At 41.3% G+C, this 6,801-nt stretch overlaps 1 pseudogene; it reads right to left on the bottom strand.

Moving 5' to 3' along the window:
* Positions 1-2,012: 2,012 nt before the first annotated feature.
* Positions 2,013-3,541, bottom strand: LOC143171952 (proteinase-activated receptor 1 pseudogene; annotated as a pseudogene).
* Positions 3,542-6,801: the final 3,260 nt, after the last annotated feature.

Consider the following 6,801-nt stretch of genomic DNA (forward strand, 5'->3'; position numbering starts at 1 on the left):
CCACGAAGTCACAAGAGGCTGACTAATCCTGTGCATTTCATTGCACACTGTATATCAACTGTGCAAAGACATTATGGCCCTGAGGAAAATACAAAGACTTCCTCTGTAGTGTACATATACTTATGAGTCAATATGTTGGGTACGCTTCCTTCCATCCTTAAAATGTCTCAAAGAAAAAACAAATAAACATGATTTTGTGAGTTTTGAGCGTTAAGTCTGTAGCTGGACTGATGTACAGCAATGTTTTTTTACATTGCATGGAGCCCACCAAATTTCTGGAGGCTTTAGTATTACAGCTCCAAAGTAGTTTAAAGTGATATAATTATATCCTCGAAGAAACAGAAGAAAGACCAATTTATTTGGTTAATATAGGGATATATAACAAGCAATGTACACAACGGGCAAATATTTACATACATACTTTTCTTACTTTGATAAAGCAAAAACATGAAGATGCAGTACAGTGGTTGTTATTTTAAGGAAATACCTCACTTTGGTTGTGCTGTGTCCAACCACAGAGCAAAATGAAGTAAATAATCGCTATGATTGCTGAGCTGTTTTCCATGTACCTTTCCTTCCCTCCTAGCATGTAATACTGCCCCTTGCAAAGCGGACTAGACAGTCTCTTTTGGCTACCTAAAAATAAACCACTATCATCAAACAAAATATCAGGACATTGAAACAAATCCCAATAATGTCATAAATCTAAAAAACGGTCCCCCGGACTGTAACTACAGGAAGCACAGAGGTAATTTTTTTCTGCCAGCAACAAGTGTTTCTCCATAGTTTTGATGCATTTGGTTTTTGCTGAAAACCAAACCCACCCCTAATACAATATTAAACAAAATGAGAATGTATCTGAGTATGTCTCATAAACATGTGTGGGTTTTTAGCCTTACAAACTATATATACACATATATTTTTAGTTCTCATGTACTTAGAAAGTGGCAAGTACTTGAGAACAAAAGTCTACAGAGAGCCTGGTAAGGCAATATTTAATTATGCTTAAGCCCATTAAGGAACAGCCACAAACTGACAAGAGATCGTGGTTAGAAAGAAGTTTCTCACTTTCACACTGTATGCAGAAAGATTAGGTTTCTTATCACTCGTGCTGGACTGAAGATGGCTTTTATCCATTGCTGTACTTCTTGACAGATTCCTATGGCAAATCCTACATTAACCAAATAACTACTTAATTTGGTTTCCATTTTGGTGTACAGTCCTATTACCTACAAATTTGTTTCTAAAGCTGATTTCCTGTTATTTGGCTTTAGCATCTTTTGTAGTAAAAGAATACTACACAGAATTAAGTTATCTATTGGGCTCTACACCACAGCAATTTTATTAGGTGTGGACACAATGTAAAATATAAAAAAACATCCAGACTTGGCAGAGATAAAGGATTTTTTCAAGTCCTAAACACGTGCATGATGACTAATCACATGCAAGAAAGCACACATTTGCAAACTGCCTAATTAGATGATGAATACTGCTTTTCCGGTATATTTTCTGGAGAACCATTCAACACTGATTTATTATGAAATAAAATTTCACAATTTTTTGTGATATTTATTGTGAAAAATACCACAGTCCTAACCAAGATGCCTAGTGTACACTAATGGTAGGAAAACCGAAAGAAAAGCTAGTTCTAACCGCTGAGAATTATCTCCCCTGACACATTACACCAATCAACAGCTGTTTTTCCTTTGTTCACATTCCTAAGACTATACAGACTATTTTGAAGTGGAATATATAAAAATGTAAAATATGCAGTTTCAGGGCCCAAGATGCAAAATAATGCTAAGAAAAGTTTACAGATAATTCCAGAAATAATGACAAATAGGAAAAAAAAAAAGGCCTGGAAAGATATTTTCACTTCGTTCAGGAAGTAATGGATAGATGGACTGGTTCCATAATTAAGAATTTAATCAACCTGATACAGTTCAAAGTCCTAAAATAGGATTTCATAAAATCCCTGCAATAAATTGAACTAACAATGTAAAGAATTTGTCTGAGAAAAAGGAGTTTATTTGAGAAACACACAACAGCTATTATTAAGAAATTACTTTTCCCCCCTACAGTAACCTATTTACATATACTATATATATACACACATATACATACACATATACGGTGCTATAATTTGGATTGTGCATTACTATAATGAATCCATAGAACTATGTATCATACAACTTGGTTTAAGGTTTTGTATTTCTTGGATATAATACAGTCTTTTTTTGTCTGAAATTGTCTAAAAATTAAGCATGTGTAAGACATTATCTTAATGCATTGCTAGTAATTTCTTGTAGACACTGTTATTCCCATTACTAGAGCACATAGCCCTTCTACTAGTGTTAGACATTGACTGGCCACTGTTGTTACTACTGTTAGGATCGAAAGTCTCTTTACAATTGAAGAGACTGAAAAGTTGTCTGATACTGAGAAGAAGCATAGCAGTAAATAAAGGGGGCAATGCAACAGCTAACTGCTGATACAAACACAGAGTAGATAGGCAAAGTAGAGATACTCTAAGCTGTTGTCTTTAGAAAAATGGATATAATGAATTAATAGGAGGACATTTGTTGGTCCAAAGCAAATAACAAAAACAGAAAAAACAGCCACACACAAGAGCAGGGCATGCGTCTTCTTATTTTGTTTTGCAACAATGGTAGAAGAACTAAGACATTGAATGATACACACGTAACAGACAGCAGAAATTATAAATGGCACTACAAAAAACACAGAAGAGAAGATGAAGAAGTGGTGATAATAGCCGTGAAGTTCGGATTCTCTTAGCACATCATGGCAGGTAGTTATATTTAACTTGGGTATTATTTCCATCATTTGCTCTCTGATGAGAAAAGGTATATCCCTAGTTATTGCTACAAGCCATATGATGAAACAAATCAACGAGGCACGTGTTAATGTACACCACCCAAGAGACTGCATAGGATAAACCACTGCTAAGAAGTGATCGAAGCTTATGCTCATCATAAGCATTGAACAGTACATGTTACAGTAGAAGGCAGCAGTGATGAAATGGCACATTTGAGGTCCAAAAACCCAGTCATTTCCAGAAAAGCGATAAGCAATCTTAAAAGAAAGCACACTTACAAACAGTACATCCGCAAGGGCCAAATTCAGCATGTATACTACAGCTGGCTTTTCAATTTTCATTTTTTTCAGAAACACAAGTATTGCTGTAATGTTCAGAGGGAGACTTAGCACAACCACTAACGTGTAAACTGAAGGAACAAAATGTGTCAGACACGGACTAGTGAGGTATCGTGCTGTTTCCACTGACACTGTTGGTTGTTCATGTAGGAACGACCCAGTCTCATTGGTGGCTCCTGATCTGACTTCTGAGTCATTTTCAGTATCCCCTTCAGTAGGTATAGGGTCATCCTGGTTATTTAAGATAGACAGTACAAAAGTTCTGGCCCATGGCATGCTGCTGTTATATGGAAAGGATGAAAAATAAGAAAGTATAAAGATTAATAAGCAAATATTTACATACTATAGGGAAGTGAAAACATCCTCCAAAAAGGAAAGCTAAGATCATATTAGCAACACAAAATCATAGAACCATAGAATAGTTTGGGTTGGAAGGGACCTCTAAAGGTCATCTAGCCCAACCCCCATGCAATGAGCAGGGACATCTTCAACTAGATCAGGTTGCTCAGAGCCCCGTCCAACCTGGCCTTGAATGTTTCCAGGGATGGGGCATCCACCACCTCTCTGGGCAACCTGTTCCAGTGCTTCACCACCCTCAGCATAAAAAATTTCTTCCTTATATCTAGTCTAAATCTATCCCCCTTTAGTTGAAAGCCATTCCCCCTTGTCCTGTCGCAACAGGCCCTGCTAAAAAGTCTGTCCCCATCTTTCTTATAAGCCCCCTTTAAGTATTGAAAGGCCGCAATAAGGTCTCCCCAAAGCCTTCTCTTCTCTAGGCTGAACAACCCCAACTCTCTCAGCCTTTCTTCATAGGAGAGGTGTTCCATCCCCCTGATCATTTTTGGGACCCTCTTCTGGACCCGCTCCAACAGCTCCGTGTCTTTCTTGTGCTGGGGGCTCCAGAGCTGGACGCAGTACTCCAGGTGGGGTCTCACCAGAGCAGAGTAGAGGGGCAGAATCACCTCCCTCGACCTGCTGGCCACGCTTCTTCTGATGCGGCCCAGGATACGGTTGGCTTTCTGGGCTGCAAGCACACATTGCTGGCTCATGTCCAGCTTTTCATCCACCAGTACCCCCAAGTCCTTCTCAGCAGGGCTGCTCTCAATCCCTTCATCCCCCAGCCTGTATTGATACCGGGGGTTGCCCCGACCCAGGTGCAGGACCTTGCACTTGGCCTTGTTGAACCTCATGAGGTTCACACGGGCCCACTTCTCGAGCTTGTCCAGGTCCCTCTGGATGGCATCCCGTCCCTCTGGCGTGTCGACTGCACCACTCAGCTTGGGGTCATCTGCAAACTTGCTGAGGGTGCACTCGATCCCACTGTCTATGTCATTGATGAAGATATTAAACAGTACCGGTCCCAATACGGACCCCTGCGGGATGCCACTCATCACCAATCTCCATCTGGACATTGAGCCGTTGACCACTACCCCCTGGATGCGACCATCTAACCAATTCCTCACCCACCGGACAGTCCACCCATCAAATCCATACCTCTCCAGTTTAGAGAGAAGGATGTTGGGGGGGACCGTGTCAAAGGCCTTGCAGAGGTCCAGGTAGACAACATCTGTAGCCCTTCCCGTGTCCACTGATGTAGTCACTCCATCATAGAAGGCCACTAGGTTAGTCAGGCAGGACTTGCCCTTGGTGAAGCCATGCTGGCTGTCTCGAATCACCTCCCTGTCCTCCACGTGCCTTAGCACAGCTTCCAGGAGGATCTGTTCCATGATCTTCCCAGGCACAGAGGTGAGACTGACTGGCCTGTAGTTCCCTGGGTCTTCCTTTTTTCCCTTTTTAAAAATGGGGGTTATGTTTCCCCTTTTCCAGTCAGTGGGAACTTCACCGGACTGCCATGACTTTTCAAATACGATGGATAGTGGCTTAGCAACTTCATCCGCCAGTTCCTTCAGGACCCGTGGATGGATCTCATCGGGTCCCATGGACTTGTGCACCTTCAGGTGCCTTAGATGGTCTCGAACCTGGTGTTCTCCCACAGTGGGCGGCTCTTCATTCTCCCAGTCCCCGCCTTTGCCTTCTGCAGCTTGGGCGGTGTGGCTTGAGCACTTGCTGATGAAGAAAATAATAAGGTTAATTCCTTATTCAAAGCACAGACTGCCCACAGATGTTGGTCCAGCCCTTTTTGTTTTAGCTCCTGTTACAATTTTGGGTAAGATGCCCTCCTTTATCTCCTATCTCTTAGCTTGGAAGCTCTTTATGACAGGGACTCTATCTGTGCTTAAGGACCCAATCTCATCTATGTTCTCTTTGGGCTACTTTAACACCAATTCAACAGTACATTTGCCACTCTTGAACTTTTTTTACCAGACCTTCATGCAGTTTGTAAGAAATGAGGTGCTGGGATAAATACTGGTATTCATACACAAAATTCCTGTTAGAAGTACTTGTCACCAAAGTAACAAAAAGTTTAAGTGCGATTAAAACATCAAGTTACTGAGATATTTCTGTGTGCTCTGGAGACATCCTACTCAACCCAATGCCCCCCATCAAGACAGATGGCAGAAGTCTGCATGCAGTTTTCAAGGCGGATGTGGATCAACCTTTTGCTTGCATCAGACAGGTAGCCACAGATTGCACTGAAACACTACCCCAGTTCTACTTATCCTACCCCACAGCGTGCATCATCGAGGACAGCATGCATCCAGTGTGCCCTTGGGGCACTTCTGAAACCTGCCACTAGTGTTCCCTCTACAGCAGGGTCTTCTGCAGCATGGTTCGGTGGCTGTGACCAAGAAGAAAAGTGTCAGGACAGGGTATCTCTGCTTTTTGAATGTAGCTGTAATAAGTTAGGAATTTAGTGTTACAAAGTGTTGAAGGTGTGGTATGGGCTTATTTATGTTAAAAAAACCCCAAATAATCAGGAGAGCTACTTTAGACATTATTTTAGAAAAGTTGCTTGTATGGAGACTTATTTTGGAAGACCGTCATTTTCAGCTTTGGTTTAATCTAGTTAGGTGTAGGATAATTCAAACATGGGCAGACAGAAGTGACAGAGTTACTACTGCTTAAGTAATCATTCATCTACTTAGCTGTGCAACTGATCCTTTGTTGAATAACTAAAATAAAAATGAAGGTGTGTTAGCTTAAATCAGTGAGCTGAAAGTACTTAGGCATGATTAATCTGTCTAAGATGTTATCCGTTAGAAGCAATTATTTGTTCTACAGTAATTCAAACCAGTTTTTTATGCAGATGAGAACAAAAGCATCTGAAGGAGGCAAATGGCAGAGAGGAGTGGCTGCAGCTTTAAGCAGCCAGTTATCTCCCTTTGTGCGCAGGCTGTTTCAGAAGGGCCTTGCCCAGCTTGAATTTTGGTGAAATTCAGACTTGAATGTGGGGGGAGATCAGAGGAGTGGTAGGGGAATTTGGGGATTTTTTAAAGCTGCTGTGCTGTATGTATCATGCTGTGTCATGGCAGCATTCTGGAGGTATAGGGGACAAAAGAGGGGAAGCGTTTGCGATAATGGTTTTTGTATACAAAGTGACTAAATTGCAACCTCTGCAGGCCAGAAAAAAGATGCTGGATGGGAATTTGAGTCTGGGATCTTGTTGCATAGACTACAGTAGGAACAATTTAATAATTATACCGAAACACAAATGGCACAGAAGTA

The sequence above is a fragment of the Aptenodytes patagonicus genome, chromosome W (genome assembly GCF_965638725.1).
Source record: "Aptenodytes patagonicus chromosome W, bAptPat1.pri.cur, whole genome shotgun sequence".
In the NCBI taxonomy this organism is placed as follows: domain Eukaryota; kingdom Metazoa; phylum Chordata; class Aves; order Sphenisciformes; family Spheniscidae; genus Aptenodytes; species Aptenodytes patagonicus.